At 49.1% G+C, this 25,303-nt stretch overlaps 1 pseudogene; it reads right to left on the bottom strand.

Moving 5' to 3' along the window:
- Positions 1-440: 440 nt before the first annotated feature.
- Positions 441-2,914, bottom strand: LOC141934171 (olfactory receptor 6F1-like; annotated as a pseudogene).
- Between the last annotated feature and the right edge of the window lie 22,389 nt (positions 2,915-25,303).

Raw genomic sequence — 25,303 nt, 5'->3', positions numbered from 1 at the left:
TAAATGGAGAAATACACCTCTACTTCCTAAAGCAATGAGCCAGGTGCTGGGACTCAGTTTCAGATGAACCCTGACAAAATGAAGCACTTAGCAAGCTGGAATACAAACCTGTGGGAGAACCACTCCTCCAGCTCTGTTGGCGAACCATTTCTGGATGGAGTTTGTGACCCTTTCCAAGAGCTGGTCTTTAGAGCACTGTGAGGCATTCTGAATTTACGCAGGAGTGAACAGAGGGAGGTGGGAGCATTAGAATCGAGGCTCAGCCCAGCCTAAGATGGCTGTAAGGTGAGTGAGATGAGCTCACTGGGGAACTGGTGGCTTCTCACTACCTGTGATGCCCAGGTACACTTACATTCCAGCAAGCAACTTTAGCAGGGTAGAAGTTTAGGAAGAAGGGGATGAACCTCTTTGTTCCCACTGAGGCCCTTTCAAAAGCCACTTCACTTCTTCTGGAAAGCTCGCCCCAGAGCTTGCTTCACTTCTTTGTTCCTTAGTGTGTAAATGAAGGGGTTCAACAAAGGAGTTACAACTGTGTTAAAGGTATTCACGAGTTTGTTCCGATCTGGGGAGTTCTGGGCTGAAGGCTTGACATAGAGGAAAATGATGGAGCCATACCAGATTGTGACGACACTGAGATGGGCAGAGCAAGTGGAAAAGGCCTTTTTCTGGCCATGGGCTGACCGGATCCTCAGGATGGAAGAGGTGATGCATATGTAGGAGACCAGGGTGACCACACAGGAGGCCACCACAACAATTATGGAGACAAGGAAAGTTGCCAGCTCGACATGCCATGTGTCACTGCAGGAGAGGGCAAGGCAGGAATCTATATCACAGAGGAAATGATTGATGACATCTGGCCCACAGAATGTCAGCCTGGATGTCAGAAAGGCCAGCAGCGAGATGGCCAGAAAGCCTCCCAGCCAGGAGCTGAGTGCCAGCCGAGCAGAGATGCTGCTGCTCATGAGGGAGCTGTATCTCAAGGGGTAGCATATGGCTAAGTAGCGGTCATAGGCCATGACAGAGAGGAGAAAACACTCAGTGGAGCCTAGGGAGAGAATAAAGAACAACTGGAGGATGCAGAGACTGAAGGAGATGGTCTGGCTAGTCCCCAGCATGACTCCTATAGCTTTGGGAACAACACCTGTAGTGTACCAGATCTCCAGAAAGGAGAGATTACAGAGGAAAAAGTACATCGGGGTATGGAGGTTGTTGTTCATCCACACGAGGGCTATGATGGATGCATTGCCTATTACTGTCAGGGAGTATGTAAGTGCAAATACCACCACAAGGGAGACCTGGGAATGCCACGTGCCTGGGAAGCCAAGAAGGATGAATTCTTCCACACTTGTCCCATTCGCAGTGTGCCCCCAAGTGTTGATGTTCACCTGCAAAGAGAGGAAGTTTCTGTGAGGGTTTGCATGCCTGTGCTGATCATGCAGATGCTACTACTAGTGAAACAAAGCCATCATCCCTGAAAATGCCATTGGTGTAGAGCACGGGAAACGAGCATCTACCCTAAGTTAAAATAGTCAGGGAAACCTGTTTGGACAATTAGATCTGACCCTGAAAATCAGGCCCACACCATCAAATGAACCTGTAGAATTATTTATGGGATCAAGCATAGGCATTTCCTTTAGGACAATGTGAATGCAATTGCTTCTCTGAGATGAAAATCACATTTAGGAAACTGCACAGCAGGGTGAGGGTCTCTAGCTATATGAGAAACTGTTGCAGTTAGGAAGGGAATAACATAACTGTATTCTTCAAGGCAGGCAATACTGAGTTGTGATTTCAGCAAATGAGACTGTGGGATCGAAAAACTGTCATGATAATGTGTCACTAGAAGAGACTTTTTTCATCTCTTCTAGGTCAGTTTATCATGAAGGATTTGGACTGAGATGGCAGGAACACAGGGCAGCAGGCTAGTATGACAGTCATTACTCAAGGGCACGTGGTCTTGTATATTTGGTTTCTTCCAAGTCTCAGCACAGGAAGCTTTTGCAGGTACCTCCATTACCACCACCGATGTTTGCTTTTCAGCACAGCTACTAGGGGTAGGATTCACCTCTTTGTAATTTGGCCATATCAGAGTCAGGGGAAGCACTTCTGCTGACCAAACTGTAAGATCTACAGTGAAATAATCCTATCTCGGCTTCTCAACTTACCCTGTGTCTTTCACCATGGACAGGGAAAACACACAGTGGAGACACGCCTCATCTTGCCACACAGACATGGCTAAAAGCCCTCTAGAAGTGCCACGTTGTCTCTGAGGACTAAGGCACGAGTTGAGCAAGCAGCTTAGATGGGTAAGTCAAGTCAGACATCTCAACTTTGGCAGAGGCATCCATGCCTCTGTGGTTGAAGGCAAAATCCTCTCAGTTGAATCCCATCCAAGGTAGCTTTGCTGAGAAGCCCGGTGAACTGAGGGGTTTTGTCTATGCCCTCCCTGCAGACAAGGGAGGATTCTTGATCAGTTCTCTAGGGGAGAACCACTTTCATCCTCAGGTGGATGTTTAAGACAGATGGAGTTGAACCACCACCTGAAGGATCCCTTTCCCTCCTTTCTTCCTCCTATTCTGATTTACATATCAGAAATCTCATGTGGCTAAAGAGTAGAGAAATCCCCCTTAATCCAGCTCTCCTTAAACATGTAAGGCATTGGAAATGTTTGCTAGAAGTCTTGGACAGGCTTCACTCACCAGCTCAGCCAATGGAAATATTGCAGGTGACATCTCTTCATGCACCATCCTCCAGATGAAGCCATGGTCCCCTTGGCTGAGGGAGTACATTGGAGAGAGGTTGATTTATTGGAGGAGCTCTGGATGCAGTGATGTCAGAAGGGTGGATGAACAGCTCTCACCTTGCAGAGTCACTTCAAGCTGTACACAATTGTCTGATATTGTTTCCTCTACATCCACCTAGTAGGCATTGACAGCTTGTGCTCCTGATTTTCTTTCTCCCTCACAGCCACTACTGCAGTTCCACAAAGGGAGGGTTTGTGTGCACACACAGAGTGTAAACTCTCTACAGTTTAGCTCCATATAATGAGAGCACACATCAGAGAGTCACCAGCATCATTAGCATAAAAACATCCCCTCACCCACCTCGTTAACACACTGAAGCTCAAACTGGCCACACTGAGGAGGCAGTTTTCTCTTTTGTCTCCGTGTGCCACAGGGAGTTTGATCTCTAGGGGATCTCATGGGCTCCCTCTTCACACAGGCCAATTAAAGAACAGCAATGCAATTCTCTAAAGTGACTGTCAGGCTGGGTGTTTGTCTCCTGCCTGCAGCTGTGGTATGTGAACCTTGTCAGGAACTCAGTGCTCTCTTCTGTATCCATTTACTGACAAGCAGGAGATGTCTGAAAGAGCCATGTCCCAAGAGACTGGCAATGTCAATTATGTGATGATGGATATTAACAGGGTCTTCAAACCTCCCGGGTGGGAGGTAATTAAAGGCAACTATGTACACATGAACACAGAGAGAGTAAGGTAAGGGGTAAGGCTCATTTCTGAGCCTCTAACTGCAGTTAAGGCCTAAGTCTTCAGTCTTCATTGAAGTGAAGATCTAAATGCAAAGTTAGACAAGATATGAGTGGGGGGAACTTGATCTCGCCTGCCTCCAGAGCAGGTGTCTCCTGGAGAGCTACTCATTTTTGCTCCATTGATCATCAGTGGAGAGAAATAAGCACCGTCAAGCTCCAGTTCAGTCTTTTCAAAAGATGCTCTCTCCCACAGATCAAGGATTCTGTGTTTTACAAGCACCTATTTTTCTTCTGTGGACGCTCAAGATAAACTAGACAGCTGGCTTAGACAACATAAACACACACAGGTCTCAACCTCTAGGCATCTAGAGTTAATTGAGAAGACTCAAACCAAGAGAGAGGCTATATACATTGTCCAGGGCCACCACACTGATGTTGGACTGGACAGACTAATTTTCTGCAATTCCTGTGTCCAAGGCTTCAGTGTGGTTGAGAGAAAATTGATCTGCACTTGGCATGAGGTGGAGATGCAGCTAATGAGAGTAATGTGGCCAACCTGAGCTCATTCACTGACCATGAAGCCCTCTGCCTGCTATCCATCTGACCCAGTGTACCATGGACACGGATGGGGGCTTTAGGCATGGGATGGAGGTGCTTGTAGGTGCTGGTAGGACAGCCTGTGGGTCACACCTGATCGCATGTTGAAGCAAGCTATGCAGATGTGACCAGGTAGGCCGGCACTGCTGTGAGCTTATGCTAGCTGGGGAGTTCAGAGGCCACCACGGGTCAAGGGCAGGATCAGTGTTTCCAGAAAGAGAATTCGTTCCATTTGCTGTGTGCATCTGCTTTGGGGTGGGATAAGTGCCGCGTGTGAGCTGATGTCTCTTCAGTGACTGTGGGAAGAGTCTGCAGAGTCCATTAGAGCGGGTCCAGAGGAGGCCACAAAAATGATCAGAGGGTTGGGACCCCTGTCCTATGAGGAAAGGCTGAGAGAGGTGCGGTTGTTCAGTCTGGAGAGGAGATGGCTCTGGGGAGACATTATTTTTCCCTTTCAGTATGTATAGGGCGCTTATAAGAAAGATAGAGAGAGACTTTTCCACAGGGCCTGTAGTGACAAGATGAGAGGCAATGGTTTTAAATTAAAGGAGTGAAGATTTACATTAGATATAAAGAAGAAATTTTTTCTGATGAGGGTGTTGAATCACTGGAAGAGGTTGACCTGAGAAGTTGTGGATGCCCCCTTCCCAGAAGTGTTCAAGGCCAGGTTGGATGAGGCTTTGAGCAACCTGTGATCTAGTGAAAGGTGTTGCTGGCCATGGCAGGAGGCTTGGAACTAGATGGTCTTTCAAGGGCTCTTCCAAGCCAAACCATTCTATGATTCTATGAATTTATGAATTATCCTGGTAACCAAGATGGCTCTGTGAGTTCATTCCCTCCAGGGCAGTGAATCTGGGTTGAAAGAGCCTCTACACAAGGATGTCTTTGGAATCTAAGTTGGTCTCACAGGGCTGGAAGGACATATCCCCTGAAGGGATCTTGTTCCATTACACTCACTTGACTTCTGTGCCATATTTTGCAGACCACAAGGATGGTCACTCCAATATGTGGAAAGGTGAGTCAGGAAGAACCAAAATACAGCTGGAGCAGAAAATAGCAGGGAAAGTGAAGGGAATCAAAAAATGTGTCTCTGAGTCTATTGGAAACAAAACGGAGGGTAAGTAGATGAGCGCTCACTGCTTGGTGTGGAATGGGACTTGGTGACAAATGATGGGGAAAAGGTTGATGTACTCGATGCCTATTCCTCCTCAGTTTTTACTAATATGGCTTCTCCTCAGGCCCACCACATCCTTGAGCCTCCCTGCAGACTCTCTGGGAATGAAGCAGCACCCACAGTAGAAGAAGAAAGAACTAATTCTGGACATACACAAGCCAATGGGATCATTTGGGATGCATCCAAGGGTGTTCAAGGATCTGGCTGGACAGTCTCTACTCACTCCCTGGAAGGAAGATGGAGCAAATACTCTCAGAAGCCGTTCCTAAACTCATGAAAGTCTCAGGAAGGGGGTTGGGAGCAACTCATATAGGTTGACTGTGGGCAAATCACACCTGAGCAACTCGTTGCTTTCTGTGAGGAGGTGACTGGCACTTTGGGGAAGGGGAGGGCCACTGGCTGGGCTGTAGCTTGACTTTAGTAAGACTTTTGACATACCCTCATGGGTGCACACACATGCACACCTATACCCACACCAAGGTGTGCACACGCACAGGCATGCTCACACACAAATCTGTGTGCTGTTGGGGAAATTTTGTTGTACTCTTTGAGGCAAATTAAACACACACTTTTGCTTAGATATGAAAAACACCACACCAGATGCTCAGCGTATTGGACAGAGTGCTACCATCACAAGCAGTCCTACAAGGAGTCGGCAAAGACGTGTCAGCAGCTGGTTCCTCATGTGCACTGGCCCCAGCACCAATCCTGAGAGCGCTGGCATGGAGCACCTCAGCCTGCCATTGGGTCTACCCCCCAGCACCAGCTCTGCTGCCCAAAGGTGGCCACTGAGCGTTCACATTCCAGCACTGCTACAAGACAACGCTGCAGCTGTTTCTTCTGTCCTCACCAAGGGAAACTGCACTCCCTTGCAGGGAGTCCTTCTGTCTCTGGCATCCCTGCTGCCAGCCACTTTCACCCCTTCTGCATCTGGGCCTTCTTGCCCTCCATGCCAGATCATTCCTTGGTCACAGATCACCACTGATGAACAGTTACAATTTGAATTTCCCTTCAGTGCACACACAAATTCACACACAGTGGCACAACCACACACGTGAGCTTACACGCACCCAGAGAGCAACTCATACGTGTCCCCTTAGAAAGAGGGGTGCGCACACATTTCCAAAGGAGTCCATGTCCATACCAACATGCACAGCCACCCCCCATGCCAACAAGTATGCCCAGATATTCAAACTCACATGCTTACACAGATGCATGTTCCTGCACGCTTGCATTTGTATACAGATATACATGCATGCTCCTCTACACAGATGTACACACACAAAAGCACACATCTACACGCCCCTGTGCCCATGAATTACATATATGCCGACAAGTCACACACATTCATGGTCTCCTGCATGAAGGCACATGTCTGTGCTAAAATACACACACTTGTGGACACACTTGCCTAAACATTCACACACAGAACATTTGTGCACACCCATGTTTGCACGTGCATTTTCACGGTCACACACGTGTATGTGCAAATGCACACATGAGCACAGGCAGATGAAGACGTACATGATCACAATCATGGAAGATCACACACACCACTGAGAACCAGGACTCCCAACACGAGCTCTCAGCCCCTCTAGACGACTCTAGGCAAGTTCTTCAGGCCCTACAGTTAAAGTAGCAAATCAGTTGCTGGTCACTGCCATCAGCTTTAGTGAGCTCAAGTATTTGGCAGTGCTTCAGTCAGCTGTTTTCTCACTTTCAGAAAGAGACAAGCCACAGCAGAGACCAAGCTGTCATGACCTTTGCAGACATTGAGCCTCTCCGTGTCCCAAATCTGTGTGTGGAGGATAATGTAAAAGCCAGAGAACATCCATATTCCTGCAGCCACAAAGAATCCCCACATTATAAGTGAGACAACTCTTATAGCCTTAGATGCTCCCAGTTGTGCTTAGTGTTCTCCTGAAGGGAGATGTGGGGCTGGGGCACCAGCCCCTTCTCTGTGAGGGAAATGGTGTCTCGGTGGTGTATTCACACAGCAGCAGAGCGTGGTGTCCCCAGGACAAGAAGACTCCTCTCAGGCTGCAGACACTGAGTTTGGGGCACCAGAAATGATACTGACTGATCAAGATGGGCACTAAGCCTTTTCAAACCGTGGCTTAAAATACCACTTAATACCACTAAGGGTAGAGAGAAAGAGAGGATAGTATAGATAACCTTACGTCCCCTCAGATGCTGGGAACCCTGAGCTGCTCTACATCAGCTGTTCTCCCAGAATGAGAGAATCGCAGAACAGTTGGGGTTGGAAGGGACCTCTGGATGTCATCTGGTCCAATCCTCCTGCTCAAGCATGGCCACCTACAGCCAGTTGCCCAGGACTGCGTTGAGGTGTTTTTTTCTCTCTCTCTAATCAGGAAGAGTCAGCAGAGTCCCTGGAATACCTATGCCAGTGCTCAGTCACTCCCACAGCACCGGGAATTATTGTTGTCCCTACTCCAGGGCACAGGACACTCTACTGATCCCATCCACAGAAAAGGTTACTCGAATTTTGTCAGTCTAGCTTTACAGCATTTTCTTCAAAGGAAACAGCTCTATTCATCATTTCTACAGTCAAACACTATGACCCTGCCAGTTGTTTACTGGATGTGAACAACTATGAGCAGCTTTCACATGTTTGCTTCTTAGGGTGTAAATCAAGGAGTTCATCAGGTGAGCAAGAGCGGTGTAAAGATCAGTTACCGCTCTGTCTAGGGACCCATTTGATGTCTGTTCCCATGGAGGTGAAGACACACAGGCTGTAGAAACAGGCCACTGCACTGAAATGGGAAGCACAGGACGAGACAGACCAGTGCCTGCCTTCCTCTCAGCACAGCCGCAGGATGGTTCTTGCTCTGCACCTGTAAGAGGTGAGGATGAAGAGGAAGCAGCTGAGGGTCACATCACCAATATGGAACGTGATCCCAGCCTTGTGGTCAGATGGAGCAGCACAAGCCATGTCCGGGAAGGCTGGTGGAACACCAGAGAAGTGGTGGATGTACGTGGGTCCACAGTAAACCAAATGGGAGGTGAGTATTGTGTGCAGAGCAGGAGGCAGGGAACTGGCCAGCCATGTCCCTGTCACCAGCCAGGTGCACACAGCCTGATGCATGATGGCCCCATGGCACAGTGGGGTACAGGTAACCAAGCAGTGGCCATAGGCCATGAGGAGGTGGAGGAAGCATTGGTCCCTGCCCAGGAGCTGGGAGGAGGACAGCTGGGCCATGCAGCTGTGGAAGGAGAGGGGTATGCTGCTTCTGCTTCTACACTTTTGTCAAATATATGGATTTTGATGGCAGGAAATAGTATCTGAGACTACAGAGGCTGCCAAGCGAAGGATAGATTTATACGTGAAAAAATCCTCATCCCCCCACAATGTCAGCCAATTCCTGAGCACAATTTCTCTGGGGGCACCAATGCAGCAGTCAAGAGCTCTGTACCCTCCTGCAGCTCTCTTGGGAATTGCACCCAGTACCCTCATCCTTGCTAATTTTCACATTCCCCTACACGCTCTGCATGAGAGCAATTTGATCTAGCTCAGAAATACACCATTGTAGTGTTTCCATTTCTGTGCTGATTGCCCTCAGCTCCCACATGTGTAGCTCCAATTTCCAGACTAAACAAAGTCAGCAGCATGGGTGATGCATTACCACTCCTGCCATTCTGCAAAGTAAACCATCTCCTGGATCCCCAGAGCCACCCCCTGCCATCCCACTGCAGCTTCAACCATACCAAGAGGAACGCTCTTCCTCAAGAGGTCTTGGGGCTGCTGAGCCCTCAGGGCTTCCTGCCTTTCTGGGCATTTGTGGGTACAGACACAGCAAGGTAAGGCCTGATGGTCAGTGGCAGCAGAGCAGCCAGGGGTGACTTCTGCAGCTCCAAGAGGTGGTGCCCACAAGAGGAGCTGCTGCAGGGTGTCCCAGCCTCCCATTTGCTGTGAATGGAGAAGGGTCTCCTTTTTCCCTCACCCCCTTTTCCACCAGAGTAAGACCCTTCCCCTTTGGAGGCTTGGGGAGTGTCTACATGGGGAAGGACGACATGGAGGCGAGGCTTGAATGCAGCAGAACTTTAATGAGCCAAAAGAGAGAAACAGAGTCACTCCAAGGGTTGGAAAACAGTTCAGGAAGCCCCAGGGGAAGGCAAGAGTCTGTGGTTCTTGGTTAAGGAGAAGTTCCTGCATGATGTCCATCTGCATGCCCCATAGAGGGAGAGAAGATAGATGGTACCCACCAGGTTGGCCTTGGAGACATGTTGCTGCCAATGGGAATCGAAACAAAGCAAAGGGAGAGAAATCAAAGCCATTCAGCTATCCTGAAAAAACCATTGAAAAGACCAATCCTGTGCCCTGCACATGAAGATTTCTCGCTTGGGATTTGCCAGCACCTTTAGCAGGGGGGGCACCTTCTGCCACAGTAGCGGCTGGTAATGCAGGAGAGGTCAAAGCCCCCAGAGTTGATGGGCACTCCGTCACAGCTGAGGATGCTGCCAACAGCAGCAGAAGTGGAGGATCCCACAATGGTGTTCTGTGGGAAGGAGCTGAGGATGGGGCCAGGCAGGGTCACCACCACGGGGGAGGGCTGGATGGCAACGGTGGAGCTCTGGCACTGCCTGACACAGGGCTCATTGCAGCTGTTGGCCAGCGGGGTCGGGCCGCAGGGCCGGCATGGCAGGCACTGGTCATAGCAGGACATGTCTCTGAGGGTGGAGGTGCACCTGGGTAGAAGAAGGGAAGAGTCAAAGCAGAAGCGTGGGTGAGGAGCTGCTTGGTTACCCTGTCACCAAGGAGCCAAGGTCACTGCTGTGTGGGCAGGTGCGTGAGGAACACTGGGAGGTGTTTCAGGAGCCACATGGTATTCATTACCCTATGAAGAGCAGCCTGTCCCAGGGAGACTCTCTCATAATTTGGAAACCCAAGTCCCCTCAGCACTGCAGCCTCTCTCTAAGCAGACCTCCTCCCCACTTCCCTTTGTCATGACAAGAAGACCCAAACCCCAGGACAGGACAGAGCAATATTAGCTGGGATGTCTCTCAAGTGCAGATCTCCCTTTGGAAGAGGAGGAGAAGGGGCTTCAGACTCACCTGGTTCCCAAGCAGAAGGAGCCAAGAGAAGGGCATGAGAGAGCAGGGACTTGGGCTGCCTTTTATACCTGCCCTTCACTGCCGCAGGACCAGAGGCACCTTTGCAGAGGTAACAATTTTCTGACAAGCTCATCTTGAATGCAAACCATCACAGCTAATGCTATGGGCTGTGCTTTCATTTCCTGCACTGCTCCTTTTCATTTCCAGGTTTGTGCCATGCCCATTCCCCAGTGAAGGCTTGTTCTGAGCACTGGGATGAAAGGCCCCAGGATTTCTAGGACAGGAATGCAGCAGTGCTGGCAGAAGACTCAGTTCATGTGCTGGACAGGACCAGAGCAGGCAAAAGATGTAAGCCTAGATTACTCTGGTGGGGCAATTTGAAATGTTGTTCTCAGGGAAAACCTCCGGCAACCCTCACGTGGATGCCGAAGGACTCCTGTGTATAAGGATGTGCTTTGTCCTTCCCTTTACTTTCCTCCTCAACTCACCCCAATGGTCACTTGGTGTTGCCTCCCCAGGTGTGTGCATGGTGTTTCTGGGTTTTGACCTCATCCTGCCTAACACTGTCCTCAAGAAAAATTTCTGTGGGTTTTTTTTTTTTGTTGTTTGTTTGGGGTGTTTTTGTTTTTGTTTTTTGTTTTTTTTTTTTTTTTTTTTTTTTTTTAACTTATCACCTGTTTGTGCAGCTTGTGAGCACACAAACAATGGCATGGGCATGCCTGGGTCCTCATCCTTCCCCAGAATGCTCTAGCCCTGCCACTGTTCTCCCAAGCTGTCTTCAGCAGCGTCCACAGTTTACTGTGTTCTACATGTGTTCTGGTCTTGTGTGCTTTTCTGTGCAGCTGGCTTTGTGTGAATGTACGTGGGTGCAAAAATTTGTGCACTCTTAGCCCTGGTGAGACCCTGAGGGGCACTGGCAGTTGTGTAGGGTGCAACCCCAAGGCAGAGCTGTTGGTGGTGGGCATGTGCAGTGGAAAGAAAACATCATGGGTGAAGCAGAGAGACCGAGCTTGTGGGGGCCAGTGAGGTGCAGGCAGTGGAGCGCAGCATGTGCTCTCCCTCCCAGCTCTCTGGTCTCTGCTCCCTCCCAGTTTCTTGTACACCTGCACACGGGCAGGACATGGGAGGTTGGAAAATCCTTGATTTCTTAGCAACAGCTGAAGACATCGGTGTATTATCAACATTCTTCTCATACCAAATCCCATACTGAACCCAAAGCACAGCACTATTCTATCTACTATCTACTAAGAAGAAAAATTAACTCTATCCGAGCCAAAACACATGTACACCTGTCTTTCCTCACATCCACTGTTTCTCCTGTGCTTTCAATACTTCTTATCACCCTGAGTTTCATCTGTCCTTCACTGTAACACCCAACTCTCCTCTCCATTCTTCTTCTCATCATCCATCCATCCATCCATCCATCCATCCATCCATCCATCCATCCATCTCCATCTTTCACAGAATCACAGAATCATTGAGGTTGGAAAAGACCCTTGGGATCATCGAGTCCAACCATCAGCCCTACTCTACAAGGTTCTCCCCTATACCATATCCCCCAACATCTCATCTAAACGACCCTTAAACACATCCAGTGATGGTGACTCCACCACCTCCCTGGGCAGCCTATTCCACTGTCTGATCTCTCTTTCTGTGAAAATTTTTTTCCTAATATCCAGTCTGAACCTCCCCTGTTGCAGTTTAAAGCCATTCCCTCTTGTTCTATCGCTAGTTACCTGTGAGAAGAGACCAGCAACAACCTCTCTACAATGTCCTTTCAGGTAGTTGTAGAGAGTGATGACATCTCCCCTCAGCCTTCTCCTCCTCACACTAAACAGTCCCAGCTCCCTCAATCGCTCCTCACAGGATTTATTCTCCAGGTCCTTCTCCATCTCTGCACTCACTCCAGCACCTTGAGATCTCTCTCGTATTGAGGTGCCCAAAACTAGACACAATACTCAAGGTGTGGCCTCACCAGTGCAGAGTACAGGGGGACTATCACCTGCCTACTCTGCTGGTCACACTATTTCTAACACAAGCCAGGATGCCGTTGGCTTTCTTGGCCACATGGGCACACTGCCGGCTCATGTTCAGTTGCTTGTCAATTAGAACCCCCAGATCCTTTTCTTCCAGACAGCTCTCCAGCCACACCTCCCCAAGCCTGTAGCCATGCATGGGGATGTTGTGGCCCAAGTGCAGGACCTGGTGCTTGGCCTTGTTGAAGCTCATCCCGTTAATGTCAGCCCACCGATCCAATCTATGCAAGTCTCTCTTTAGAGCCTCCCTATCCTCATGCAGATCAACACTCTCGCTTCACTTGGTGTCATCTGCGAACTTACTGATGATACAGGCTATGTCCTTATGAAGACCATCAATAAAGATGTTAAACAGAAACGGTCCCAACACCGAGCCCTGAGGAACACCACTTGTGACCGGCCGCCAGCTGGATTTAGCTCCACTGACCACCACTCTCCGGGACCATCCATCCAGCCAGTGCTTGATCCAGCAGACCGTACGCTCATCCAGGCCATGAGCAGCCAGTTTTTCTATGAGAATTCTATGGGGAATGGTGTCAAATGCTTTTTGAAAATTCAGGTCGACAATATCCACAGCTTTTCCCTCGTCCAATAGTCGGGTCATTCTGTCATAGAAAGAGATCAGGTTTGTCAGGCGGGACCTATCTTTCATAAACCCATGCTGACTAGGCCTGATCCCCTGGTTGTCCAATTATGACTTGTAATGGCACTCAAGATGATCTACTCTATGACCTTCCCTGGTACTGAGGTCAGACTGACAGGTCTATATTTTCCTGGATCCTCCTTTCTGCCTCTCTTGTAGATGGGTGTTACATTTGTTACTCTTCAGTCTAATGGGACCTCCCCAGTCAGCCATGACTTCAGGTAAATCATGGAAAATGGCTTGGCAAGCACATCTGCCAACTCTTTCAGCACCCTTGGGTGTAACCCATCCGGTCCCACAGACTTGTGTGCATCCAAGCGGTGTAGCAGGTCTCTGACCACTTCCTCTGTCATTGTGATGACGTCATTCTGCTTCCCCTCCCCATCTTCCAGCTCATGAGGCTGGGTGTCCAGGGAACAGCCAGTTCCACTGCTAAAGACTGAGGCAAAGTAGGTGTTGAGCACCTCAGCCTTTTCCTCATCCTTTGTTACGACGTTTCCCTCTGCATCCAGTAAAGGAGGGAGATTTTCCCTAATCCTCCTTTTGTTGTTAATGAATTTATAGAAACCCTTTTTATTATCTTTAACAGCTGTAGCCAGGTTGAGCTCCAGCTGTGCTTTGGCTCTCCTAATGTTCTCCCTGCATAGTTTCACTACATTTTTATAGTCTTCATGAGAGACCTGTCCCCTCTTCCAAAGGTCATAGATTCTCCTTTTGTTCTTGAGATCCAGCCCAAGGTCCCTGTTTAGCCAGGCCAGTCTCCTTCCCCGCCTGCTTGTTTTTTGGCACTCGGGAACAGCCTGCTCCTGTGCCTTTAAGACTTCTCTCTTGAAGTATGTCCAGCCTTCCTGGACTCCCGCATCCTTCAGGGCAGCCTCCCAAGGGATTTTGTCAATCAGCCTTTTGAACAGGTCAAAGTTTGCCCTCTGGAAGTGTAAGGTGGCAGTTTTACTAACCCCTCTCTTTGTTTCTTCAAGGATCAAAAACTCAATCATCTCATGATCACTGCACCCCAGACGGCCTCCAACCTTTACTTCCCCCACAAGCTCTTCCCTGTTCACAAGACGTAGGTCTAGGAGGGCACCTTCCCTGGCCGGCTCACTCACCAGCTGTGTGAGGAAGTTATCCTCCACACATTCCAGGAACCTCCTGGATTGTTCCCTCTCTGCTGTGTTGTATTCCCAGCAGATAGCCGGAAGGTTGAAGTCCCCCACAAGAACAACGGCAAGTGACTGCGAGATTTCTCCCAACTGTTTATAGAAAGCTTCATCCATACCATAATACATATATTCATACAATAAACTCTTTTGAAATGTGGATTTTCTTTATCTTGATAGTGGTGCAGTGGAGCAGTTTCAATACAGTGACATCACTGAGAGAATCATGGAATCATAGAATAGTCCAGGTTGGAAGGGTCCTTGAAAGATCATCTGGTCCAACTTTTCATGGGAAAGGGAGCCTAGATGAGATTATCTACCACCCTGTCTAATTGCATCTTCAAAACTTCTAGTGATGGGACTCTACCATGTCCCTGGGAAAGCTATTCAGTGAATGAATGTTCTTACTGTAAAAAATGTATTTCTTATCTCAAGATGAAACCTCTCCCAGTGCAACTTGTACTCGTTGACCCTTGTCATCTCCTTGCAGCTCCTTGTGTTGAGAGAGCCACCCTCCTCATTGTAGCCACAGGAATACTGTGATGAGGTCCCCCTGAGCCTTCTCTTCTCCAGAGACAAAAGACCTAACTCCTTCAGACTTTCCTCATAGAACAGGTTCTCCAGCCCTTTGGTCACCTTTGAAAGCACGTGGTGGCAGGTGCTGGATCAGGATCAGAAGAGGCCAAGTCAGGAGACTTGGATCTTAGACTAGACCAGAGAGGACCTGGCAGAATTCTGACCAATATTTCTGGATTGCTGGAATGGACCGTTATCATGAAATGGCTGAATACTGTTGCAGCCTATTGTATGTGTGCTAAATCCTGGGTGCGTTGGATTTTTAACTGCCTCATTCTTAATTGCCTACTTCAAATGCTCAAGGTGCATATAGCTGTAATATAGACCATGGGTGGAGAATAGGACAGAATGCTGGGTGGGAGCTGCCAATGTATTTGCCTGGGAAAGCTAAGCTAGGTTCGGACACCGACTAAGATGGGCATTCCTCAGAAGCAATTATGATCAGTTCACTCATGAAAACATGAAATTGATTTACCATGTTCCAAGTGACAAAATCCACTGCAGAGAGTCTCACCCTCCCCTTTTTCCACCTCTACTCCTGAGCAGAGTGGAAGAGTTGCCTCAGAAGGAAGGAAGACTCGGAGGCCCAGGCTTGGATGCAGCACAACTTTAATGAGTCTAAAGAAGGAAAGGAGGTGGCTGACAGGGAGCACCAGGGGCAGGCACCGAGATGCGGTGGAGCTCCTGCAGGGTGTGAGTCGGCGTGTCCTGCAGAAGGAGGGAGTCCAACAGGTCCCTGCTCAGCTGGCATTGGGAGGTGGTGACAAGCAAGTCAAGAGAGAGAGAGGAGAGTGGAGGAAGGAAAGAGTGGCCCGAAGCTCTTCACACAAGGCCCCGAAGCTCTATCTCCTTTCCAGCACCATGTTCTGAGGTCTTGGGAGGTTCTTGCCCGAGGGTGTTGCCAGCACCTTTAGCAGGGGGGGCACCTTCTGCCACAGTAGCGGCTGGTAATGCAGGAGAGGTCAAAGCCCCCAGAGTTGATGGGCACTCCGTCACAGCTGAGGATGCTGCCAACGGCAGCGGAGGTGGTAGAGCCCACAACGGTGTTCTGTGGGAAGGAGCTGAGGATGGGGCCAGGCAGGGTCACCACCACGGGGGAGGGCTGGATGGCAACGGTGGAGCTCTGGCACTGCCTGACACAGGGCTCATTGCAGCTGTTGGCCAGCGGGGTTGGGCCGCAGGGCTGGCAGCAGGGCACGCACGGGTTGCAGCAGGACATGTCTCGGGGCCGGAGGTGCACCTGGGAGAGAGGGTAGTGGGAAGCAGGAAACGGGGACACGTGAGAAGCCGCACTGCACCCAACCGCAGAGGAGCCAAGGCACCTCCTGGCCCAGCGTACGCTGCCCAGCTCAAAACCCAGGAGCCACCTCAACACAGTCCCAGCCCCTCTCTGCACAAGACCTTCTCTCCCCTTCCCTCTCCCATGAGAAGCAGCTCCCAGCCCTGGGCTAGGACAGCCCACATCAGCTGAGACATCCATCGAGGAAAGACCTGGTCTTGAAGGAGGAGGACAAGAGGCTTCACACTCACCTGATTCCCAGGGAGAAGGAGGCGAGAGAAGCGGATGAGAGAGCAGAGCGCTGGGCTGTCTTTTATAGTAGTCCTGCACTGCCTCAGGCCCAGAGGCACCCTTTGTGGAAGTAATAATTTTCTGACAAATGCAAACCATCCCAGCTAATGGTATGGGCTGTGTCCTGGCTTCCTGCACGGCTGCCTTTTCATTTCCTGGCTTATGCCACATGCTTTCCCATCTAAAGGCTTCTCTTAGTGCCGGGATGAGAGCCCTAAGGATTTCCGGGGCAGAAACACGTCAGCGCAGGCGGAAGACTCAGCTCAAGTGCTGGTGGCATCCCGTGCGGTCAGGTGATGTGCACCTGGGTCACTCCTGGGGGATGGCTTGTGGCAAAGTTGTCAGGAAATGGGTACCGCTCTCAAGGTTCTTGCCCGAGTGTGCCCAAGGACTCCCATGTGAGAGGACATGCCTCATCCTTTTCTCTTGCTCTCCACATCTCTCTCTGATGGTTGCTCATTGATGCACGCAGGTGGGCTTCTGCTGGGAGGTTTTGACCCTACTGCAACACTAACGCCGCTCTGAGGACAATTTTGCTGGGCTCATTTGCCTCATGCCCTTCTCTGTGTAGTGTCTGCAGGTCCTCAGGCGAGACCAGGAGCATGTCTGGGGCCCGGTCCTTCCCTGGGGCACCTGAGGACGGTTCTGCCAGTGTGGTTCTCAGCATCTCGTCAGCAGTGTCCCCAGTTGCTGATGGTTTCCTGGTTTTATGCGAGCATACAAATTTTTGCATGGTTCCGATCCAGTGCCTTGTGGCTTGCCCAGCCCAGGTGCAGGTATGCAGAGGTTTATTACTGTGTTTTGAGAGATACCAGGAGACGAGCTGGGACTACAGCCAGACAAACTGCGGTGGGTAGGACCAGACACATGTGTCAGGGGTGAAGGTGAAGCACTAACTCTGGCCACAACACCGGCATCAACATCAGCAGGAGCTTCAACACCAGCACTAGAATCAGGTCCTCTGAGGCCTTTTAGTTCTTCCAAGTGCAGTTACTGTTTGTCACATCTTGCTACTGGCAGCTGTCAGAGCCTAGAGTACCAAGGTGATGTAGGACAGAGGAAACCTTTGCCATGAGCTGCTCCTCACCGTCCTTACCTCATCAAGATCAAGATTTCCCCAATGCTCTTCCCTTGAATTCAGTTGTTGGGGATCACAGGTCCCAGAAGGGAGATGGGAACACAAAGCCATAGTGAATGCAGCTATTTTGCTGAGCCACTGCGATATCGGGGTTTTGCTACCTGGTCAGCAGTGGGTCTGGACTCTCCTTTCCTTGCTCCTGCCAGCAGCAAAGAGCTGAGTTTATTGTACTGTTTTTTTGGGGTGAGACTGTTGATAATAACATGAGAGGAAGTGAGAGGAAAATCACTCTCCTGGCCCTGTGTAGCATTACTTAGCACAGGGGAACATTAGGAAGAGGCACGTCTCCAGGTCAGCCTCCAGCCTGACCATCTCTAGGGCAGCTACCTCAGCTGGAAGGACATAGGCTGCCACATGAGACGAGGGGTGAGAGACGAGAAACCAGGCCTGTGAGAAACTAAGAAAAACAGCCTGAGAAAGCAAAAGTTGAGGCTGATCGAAGAAATGCCTCAAACACTCGCAAGACAAAACTATGAGTCACAGGGTGCATTCTGTGGAGGTCGAAGCTGATAAGGCTGCCCGAATAACACAAGATGGGACTGGAGGAGGGAGCCCTGTGAAGACAGGACGGCTCTGCTCTGGTGCACCTGGCCAAAACTTCAAGGGCCATCTGTCCGGTGAATGACCTTTGCTTCATTATCCACGAAATGCATATTAAAGTTAACACCCCTCAATATGCTAACGAGGGCTAACATGATCATGCTAATTACATCATCCCATGAAACACCTCACCCCTCCCCGTACATGGGATACGTAGGTATGTGGGTCGACCTAGGGGATGGACCCAAGGAAAGCGGGTATAAATCAAGAAGGGGGGGTGGGGGGGGGTGGCGCGGCCCCGAGGAGAGAAAGTGCAGTGAAGCGAAGAAGACGGATGCCAGCGAAAAAGACGGATGTCTCCCGTGCCTCCCGGAACCCTCGTCGGCAGGAGCTGCGCAGAAACCCAGACCGGTGATCTGTATTTCCCCATTCCCTCTATCTCCCTCTTTTCCCTTTCCTATTAAGCAATGCAAGGCATATTATATTGCTCGCCACAACTTGCTATATACTTAGCCAACTATCGTGTGTTCAATTAGTACATTGTGAGTAGTTAATAAATGTTTAGACTTGGAGACTTGTTGTCCGCTCCATTGGGGATTTGCGAATCTGAGTCACTTGTCCCCCTCGTCTGAGCGGGACGTGACATTAAAATTGGCGTAGTCGGCAGGATCCCCTTCGGTGTCGGAAAGTCTTATGAGATACTGGTTCTCTATCCGACCAACTCGGACAGGGAGAACTGGGAATTGGCCCCTCAGCTATACGCTGGGAAAGGGTCGGAGGGATACCGATTCTCTATCCGATAAGGACAGGGAGAATCGGGAAGTGACCTCTCAGCTCTAAGCCAGGAGAGGTTCGAGCAGTGGCAAGCCATGACTGGCCAGGAAATGTCGGTGCTTGACTGCTCCCCTATTTTTGAGAAATTGAAGGAGTATAAGGCTTGTCCTCCTCATTTAGTAGAGGTTTGGGCCCACGATAATTGGCATAATCCAGAAGCAGTGGCAAGCTATATCAGTGCACTTGCGGGGCTGCAAGGGTCGCGACCAGGCAAAGGAAAAGCTGTAGTGTGCGCTGTATTAGGGGCAGCACTGACTGCAGCCCAAAAAGATAAACATGTTAAGAAACAATTAGAAGGGGAAATGATCAAATCCTTACAAGATCTGGTAAAAGCTCTCCAGGATCAATTGGTTGAGGAACGTAAAATTACTGAACAAAAAGCTAAACTCTGGCAAGAGCAAACTGAAGTTCTGAAAAGCCAATTAGCTGATGAGCGTAACACCTCTCAGCGATTTCACATGGCTCTGTTAGATGCCTTGGACCGAGAAAAAATCTCACGGTCCGAAAAAGAGAGGAATGAACAAGAAACCTGCAACCGGACAGATTTCGGCTCTGTTCCGGATAGTGAACAGGGAGTTACGAGTCTGGCAAAAGCAGCAGCCAGACCCTTGTATCCAACAAAGGATTTAGAGATAAGCCGAGAAATTTTTTACCCCGAAAATGAGGGGGCAAATTTAAGACCATTAATTAAAACGGAGACCACCGAGGGTCAGGGTGGAAGAGCTCCGCAGGTCACCATTCGAAGTACACCATATCCAGCGACTGAGCTTGCAAAAATTCAGGAGAAATATACCAGACGAGCTCAGGAAACTGAGACTGAATATGTGTGGAGGGTATCTTTGACTGGTGGCGACCGAATTTTGTTATCAGAAGATGAGGCCCAGGGATACTGGGGGCCAGGGGTTTTCTTAGTTACTGATGACCAGAGAGAGCCATGGTCGTTAACTCAACGAGCTGCTTATTGGGCTGGAGGTCTGGACCCCTTGGAAAGGGGGGATCCAGTATGTATTGAGACCCCAACCGTAAATCATTTGACTGAAAGTCTGCAGAAGGCTGCTTGTCTCCAATTAATGCATGACAGGCGTTTGGTTCCGCAGCAGCCTTCCCCAATGCTATTAATTGCTAACCCTGATCAAATGACTCCCCTGATTCGGGGTTTGCCGGACTCTTTGAAATCACATGCAGTACAATTACAAGATCGTTTGCGGAATGCATTAGCCCCGCGAGGGGGGAGACGGGCGGGGGGAGAAGCCATGACCTGGGGAGAGATAGCTCAGGACTTAATAAATTATGGCCGGAGAATGGGCCTTACCAGGGGAACGGGTAAACCTAAGCCCTCGGTACGCAGAGTGGAACAGCAGGAAAATCCGCCTCCTTCCCCTCCGCAAGTTGTAAGAACAAAGAGAAACCTTTTGTGGACTGAGGGAATTGGACAGGGGATTCCCCGAGAGTTAATGGATGGTATGCGTACTACAGTTTTAGAAAAGCTCATTCGAGCCTGGAAAGACAAAAGAAAGCTGCCCCCCCCAACCGAGCGAACCTTTCGAGCAAAGGGAGGGACAGAGCTGGAAACTAACGAGATGGTGGTAATTGCTTCTCAAACACCAACTGCCCCTGAAGAAGACTTGATTGATTTAGGGTCGGGAAACTGGATGCGCCATCCCCAGTAAGTGAGCCGGGGGATGGCGGGTGGGTCCACTTAAGGAGGCTCACAGAGAATACTAAAGGAGACTTGTTGATTACCTTTCCGCTCGGTCCCTTTAAAACTCCAGTTACATTTCTAGTAGATACGGGTGCTCAGATTTCAGCACTCCAAACTGAGGTTGCCAAGCGGAATGGCATAATTGCTGACAAAAAGCAGATCTGGGTTACAGATGTTTTCGGGGACTCTAAGCCACAGCCGACTGCTCGGGTGAAATGCTGGTTACCTGGGAATGAAACTGCAACAGAGGCTATGATGATCCTGGGAAATTTCCCCACAAATATCCTGGGACTTGACCTATTGAAGGGACAAGCTTGGGTGGATTCAAAAGGAAGGGAATGGAAATTTGGGTCCCCAACTGCCTCTATAAGACTTCTACAGCAAGCGCCTGCGCTTCCTCCTTCTAAAACTGTTAATGTGAAACCTTACGCCTTACCGTTAGGTGCAAGGGAGGGGATCACTCCGGTAATAGCAGAGCTGCGGGAGCAAGGGATAATCGTTCCAACTCACTCACCCTATAATTCCCCAGTGTGGCCAGTCCGTAAACCTAACGGAAAGTGGCGTCTGACAATTGACTATCGGCGATTAAATGCCAATACAGGTCCTCTAACAGCTGCAGTACCTAACATAGCTGAACTGATTGCAACCATACAGGAACAAGCCCACCAGATCTTAGCAACTATTGATGTGAAAGATATGTTCTTTATGGTCCCCATACAGGAGGCAGACAGAGATCGCTTTGCCTTTACATGGGAAGGCGTGCAATTTACTTTTACACGTCTCCCCCAGGGATACTGCCATTCGCCGACCATCGCTCATTATGCACTAGCACAGGAGCTTGCTCAAATCCCTCCAAGGGAAGGGGTCAGGATATATCAATATATTGACGATGTTCTGATTGGTGGCTCTGATGCTGCTGCAGTGGGACAGACCCAGACAGAGATAATCACCCACCTAGAAAATTTAGGGCTCCAAATTCCAGCTGAAAAGGTACAACTCCCATCCTCTGAGGTAAAGTTTCTGGGTATTTGGTGGCGGGGAGGAACAGTGTGTATTCCCCCAGAAACTTTAACTACCCTGGAAGAAGTAAAGAGCCCTGAAAATAAGAAGGAGCTGCAACATGCCTTAGGCTTGCTGGTATTTTGGAGGAAACATATCCCCGATTTTTCCATCATAGCTCGTCCTTTATATGATTTGACACGCAAAAGGGCTACTTGGGACTGGACTCCTGTCCATGAAGAAGCCTTAAAGCTGTTAATCTTTGAGGCTGGAGTATATCAGGCTTTAGGGCCAATACATCCAACAGATCCATTCCAAATTGAGTGGGGTTTTGCAATTCATGGACTATCCATACATATGTGGCAACGTGGGCCGGAGGGTACCACTCGCCCTATAGGGTTTCATTCACGCAGTTTCAAAGATGCAGAAAAGCGTTACTCGATCTGGGAGAAGGGTCTTTTTGTGGTTACCCTAGCTTTGCAGGAAGCTGAAAAAATCATAAGGCAGCAACTAATCATTCTACGAGGACCCTTTAAGGTCCTGAAACCAGTACTGGCCGGAACCCCCCCTCCTGTGGGGGTTGCGCAGCGAGACACAGTGAGGAAGTGGTATGCACAATTAGATCATTACTGCCACACATATCAGATAGAGGAGGGGGCACCTAAAGTGCTCAAAATACAAGATCCACCTTCTGACCACCCTGAACCTCCTCCCTCATACATAAAACCTGCTCCCCCATTTGAAACCCATCTAAAGAATGTATGGTTCACCGATGCATCTTCTAGAAGAGAGGGAAAGGTATGGAAATACCGAGCAGTAGCACTGCATGTTGACTCGGGGGACCGAATCATAACAGAGGGTGAGGGAAGTGCTCAGGTGGGAGAGTTAACAGCGGTATGGAGCGTGATTGTTAAAGAAGCTGAGACTACAGAACCAGTATTTATTTACACAGACTCCTATGCCGTATTCAAGGGATGTACCGAATGGCTTACATTTTGGGAACAAAACCACTGGGAAGTAAATCGGGTACCAGTGTGGCAGCGTGAAAAGTGGGAGGAAATCTTAAACATTGCAAAACGGAAGTCCTTTTTAGTAGGATGGGTTGCTGCACACCAGTCAGGAAATCACCCTGCCCACCTGCTAAACAACCAGGTGGATTCAATGACTCGTTTGATGAGAACTGCTACAGAAGGTGAGGAGGAGAAATGGGAACACTTACTGGAATGGCTGCATGTAAAGCGGGGTCATTCAGGAAGCAAAGATTTGCTTAAAGAAGCGATAAGCAGGGGATGGTCCGTAACCAGGGAATTGTGCAATACCATTATTTCAGCATGTAGTCTATGTCGTACTCGGCTGGGAGAGCACAACCCTCTTAAGGACCAACCCCTACACCTAAGGGACAACAAGGGACTATGGGACACCTGGCAGGTGGATTATATTGGCCCTTTCCGGCTCTCTGAGGGAAAACGTTATGTATTGGTGGGGGTGGAAATAGTATCAGGCCTAACTCAAGCAGAAGCTGTATCTCGAGCAACTGCAGAAAATACGGTGAAGGAGTTAAAACGTTGGTTTAGCTACTTGCCTAAGCCCAAATCGATCCAATCAGACAACGGTAGTCACTTTACTGCCGGGGTGGTTCAGGAGTGGGCTCAAGATGAAGGAATTCAGTGGATTTTCCATACTCCATACTATCCCCAAGCAAATGGAATTGTGGAACGCACCAATGGACTGTTAAAGCAGGCCCTAAAACCCCTCGAACCAGGATGGCCACAACGGGTGTCAGACGCAGTAATGAAGATAAACAGCCGGTGGGGAATTAATGGGTGCCCACGACTTACCGCGTTCTGTCCTAAGCCTCTGTCCATACTCGCCAGGAAAAAAGAGACTAAAGACCCTGCAAACCCGCTCCATTATCCTGGACAACCTGTTCTAGTAGACTTGCCCACTGTGGGGCAAGTACCCCTAACCCTAAAAACTCCCATCAATATTTGTTCATGGGTGGCTACTGATGCCCATGGGAAAGAATACCGCATCAATACCAGGTGGATTGTCCCTTCTTTCTAACCATCATTGTTTTGTCATGTATATATGTGTTTTACAGAGCATTGATCCTGGACAACAGGAGACCTATGTTACTTTTAGCACTTTCAATGGTTGTAGACATTATTGGCTAGTTATTATTTGTAATCTGCTTACATTATTATATAATTTGTGGAATCATACCTGCTGAGTGTGGAATAAATCATTGCCAATCAATTACAATCAACAATCCAGGAAATTTTACAGGTACATTTGATGAGTTCACTTATTAGAAGGTTAACCTGGAGTTGTGCCTTAAGTTACCTTATTGGGAATCACCTCCAAAATAAAGGAAGCCTGTGAGCCACCTGTGACTGCAAACTGGTGCTTGCAAATACCAAACAGATTACAGTGCTAGCTCATATAACTGTATGTGGTCCTTACAACACCACATCCATCAACAGCAAGATGCAGTCATCAAAGACTAGTTGAAGGGGTTTGATCCCACAAATTAAGCATTAATGAATTGTTCCTGAATATTAAATTGTATTCCCATTTAAATCCCTATAGACCTGATAATGTCATTGTGTAACCTCAAATAGTTTTAGAAAATTTAACTTAGCAATTATATGTACTAACAAGATATGCCTTTAAGGAATTAAAGGTGCAGACCCAACAAGCATCTAAGATGACGTTGCAGAATCTGGCTAGCATTGCTGAAGGAACATGGACTGTGCAGTGTGCTGAATCTAACTGAGGGAGAATGCTATATCATCATCCACAATGCCACCACCTCTATAGAGGAGACCGTGCCATGATGAAGATGATCAACAACGGGAAGTGAGAACCTTTTTATTGACTGATGGACTAGTTTGATGGATGGAACCCTGGGTCATGGGTCACATCACTGGGATCCTCAGGACTCACGGGGTGGGGAGGATGGCTTGTAAATATTAGTATTGTGATATTATGCAAATTTTTGCTTTTAATAGTATGCCTTGCAGCAATTAGCTATATGCTCTCTCACCTTCTGTCTTCCTTTTCCCTATACTTTTTTGGGATCACAATGGTCAAAGAAGAACTTGGAGTGTTTGAGTCACGGGGTGGGATGTGAGAGACGAGAAACCAGGCCTGTGAGAAACTAAGAAAAACAGCCTGAGAAAGCAAAAGTTGAGGCTGATCGAAGAAATGCCTCAAACACTCGCAAGACAAAACTATGAGTCACAGGGTGCATTCTGTGGAGGTCGAAGCTGATAAGGCTGCCCGAATAACACAAGATGGGACTGGAGGAGGGAGCCCTGTGAAGACAGGACGGCTCTGCTCTGGTGCACCTGGCCAAAACTTCAAGGGCCATCTGTCCGGTGAATGACCTTTGCTTCATTATCCACGAAATGCATATTAAAGTTAACACCCCTCAATATGCTAACGAGGGCTAACATGATCATGCTAATTACATCATCCCATGAAACACCTCACCCCTCCCCGTACATGGGATACGTAGGTATGTGGGTCGACCTAGGGGATGGACCCAAGGAAAGCGGGTATAAATCAAGAAGGGGGGGTGGGGGGGGGTGGCGCGGCCCCGAGGAGAGAAAGTGCAGTGAAGCGAAGAAGACGGATGCCAGCGAAAAAGTCGGATGTCTCCCGTGCCTCCCGGAACCCTCGTCGGCAGGAGCTGCGCAGAAACCCAGACCGGTGATCTGTATTTCCCCATTCCCTCTATCTCCCTCTTTTCCCTTTCCTATTAAGCAATGCAAGG

Source organism: Strix aluco, chromosome 24, assembly GCF_031877795.1.
Source record: "Strix aluco isolate bStrAlu1 chromosome 24, bStrAlu1.hap1, whole genome shotgun sequence".
Lineage (NCBI taxonomy): Eukaryota > Metazoa > Chordata > Aves > Strigiformes > Strigidae > Strix > Strix aluco.
The sequence above is the reverse complement of the archived record's forward strand: the minus strand, read 5'-3'. Positions and strand labels throughout refer to the sequence as shown.